The sequence below is a fragment of the Phymastichus coffea genome, unplaced genomic scaffold (genome assembly GCF_024137745.1).
Source record: "Phymastichus coffea isolate CEN01 unplaced genomic scaffold, Cenicafe_Pcof_1.1 PCOF00022, whole genome shotgun sequence".
Taxonomy (NCBI): Eukaryota; Metazoa; Arthropoda; class Insecta; order Hymenoptera; family Eulophidae; genus Phymastichus; species Phymastichus coffea.
Genome location: NW_026706833.1, coordinates 1,475,273 through 1,478,143, shown reverse-complemented (window position 1 = coordinate 1,478,143; position 2,871 = coordinate 1,475,273).

Below are 2,871 nucleotides of genomic sequence, written 5' to 3'. Positions count from 1 at the left end.
ATAACTCAAACCACACGATCGATAGATAGATCGATATTGTTGTCTGATGAAAGTTACCATAGCAATAATATATCTATTGTAAAAAACATATTATATAATAATGACTATCCTGAAGAATTTATAAATTCGTGCATTAAAGATCGCATTAGAAAATACACATACAGTCATAACATTACACAAAATAAAAACAATAACAAAAAACAGACAATATACTTTCCAATTCCATTCGAAAAAGAATTTTTCTATAAATGTAAATCAACATTAAAGAAGAGTAACCTTGTTTGCATACCAAAAATGACTAACAAGTTATCCAATATTATTGTTCTAGGCAAAGATAAATTAATAAAATATGAAAAAACAGGTATAGTTTATAATGTTCAATGTAAACAATGTACATCTAACTACATAGGCGAAAGCAAAAGAGCTCTAAAAACTAGAATCAATGAACATAAATATTCGGTAAGAAAAACGATTCAAGATCCAAGTAACTCTAGATTTAGACATCTACCTATACCAGCTCATATAGTGAATAATCCGAAACATGAATTTGATTGGGATAACACAAAAATTATACATGTAGAACAGAATTACAAAAAAAGATGCATCGCAGAATCAGTACACATTAAAATTACGAATAATACCATTAATTCACAAGAAGATACAAAATATCTCAGCAACCAATATTCGAGAATATTTAACATCATTAAGTCTATTTAGTAATAGTATTATGAGATTAACATGATCTGATCTTTCTTTTCCTCTTTGTATTCCCCACTCTTCATATCTCTCTTATTAGACCATTCAATCTTTCTCTTTCTATTCTTATACAGCGTGAGTGACTTACTAGGAGCATATACAAACGTATTCTATCAGTTTTATTTTAATTTGCTTGGACATGATGTGTTTATACCGTACTGACAAAAAATTATTGTTTTATTTAATTGATGTTATAATTTATATTGACGTTATATATGTGAGGAAATAATTTTTTTTTTAATCAACATTGCAATACAAAGCATATTAAAAAACGTAGGTTTATATTTAATTTATTACTATATTTGATTTGAAATTATTCATTTTATATATTTAACAGATGTATACTGAGGTGGCAATAAATTGAATTGCGAAACGTTTACAAGAAAAACAAGGTGTGTAATTATTTATAGGGATAACTCCTAAGATCAGAAATTTAATAAAATAAAATCATAAGATGATCAAGTTGAACAAGAAGATCATTAAGAGGACCAGCTAGTGTTAAAGCTAAAATTAACGAAATAAATATTCAAAGTAGAATTATTGAGAATTGTATAGTAATGAATTTTTACTTCTGACATAGACTCCGTAACCTACTGTTTCATATACTTACGTATGTCTAGTTACTGGTGGTATAGCTGGGAATGTCTTGCCAACCAATTATTACCAACAATCATTTTTCGTAGACTTTCGAGAAATCTCTCTGGGCTAGATTATTTTGCATGGAGGTTTCATACACCTTTTTTAAAAAATCAACACTGAAGAAAAATAATTTTAAAGTATGTGCACTATGTTTTACTAATTTGATTTATGAATCAGAATCTTGTCGCTATATACTTCTTGAGCTATATATTCAGTTTAAATTGATCATTTTTAATGTTTATACGATGCTCCACCATGGAAATATCAAATATATCCAATATAATGTATTCGACCAAACATCTTTGGTTTCTAGTCAGAAATCTAAAAGTCTTTCCTGACAATCAACTTTTATTGAACTTCACACATGTATTCTACATATAAAAAGAAGAATTTTGGTCACCTCCAGAATTTCTTAGACCATTTCAAATCCAAGTTATTGCTAATTAAAGGTTTTTTAAAACCAATTTTCAAAAAGTTTCATGCCTCTACTACTTTGAGCAAAAAAATTGCTTGAAGGCTCATTTTATTCCTTCAAATCAATAGAACAAAGTCTTAGATCCCAATTTTTTTCCAGGTATTTTTTACAGCAAACTAAATCAAAGGATATCAAGCAATTACATAGAAAATACTATTTTTCAATATAATTAATCTATAAATTCTGTATATATTGGTTTTGTTTGAAAGCAATTCAATCCACCACTTTTCCAAAACCAAGACTTTGTTCTATGGATCTTGAGGAAGAAAATGAGCCTCCGAACAATTTTTTTTGTCAAAGTAGTATACATACGCAAGGATTATTTTTAAAAATACCTTTAAAAAAACCTTAAAATATTAATAAATTGGGTTTGGCATTGTCTAAAAAATCCTGCAGGTAACCAAAAGTCTTCTTTTTTCATGTGCATACACACAAAGTTTCAAGAAAGTTGAATGTTAGGAAAAAATTTTAGGATGTTGGTCAAATCAAGTAGCAACCCACCTTAATATGATTTCAGTTGTAATTTCACTTTTCAAAAATATTCAAAAATATTCATGAAGATCCACTTCATTTCCATTTGAGTTTTGTTGAATAAAACCTGTAAATAATAACAAAGCACTCACAAAGAGTCATATTCTACCTATTATTACAATACTAGAGTTCATCAATACTTATCTGAATGGGTGTCATGTTTTTGAGTATACATTGAAAACTGTACTTGTCTTATTACTGAAAACAATTAACTCACACAATAATATTAACAAACATGCGAAGTGTGCAATCTATTAAGAAGAGTAGAAAACAAGATACTGTAAACAGTAAACATAATGACATGTCCAACTAACCTTAATGCTACAGGGGGTCTAGGCAGAGTGTGGCCAAACCGCGTCTCTCGCGCTGATTGGTCGAGCCAGTTTTGGGACAATATGGCGTCCATCCCCATGCATTAGTATATCTATATATATAGTGCAGCTTCGTTTCCAGTATGTTTACGTTATGGA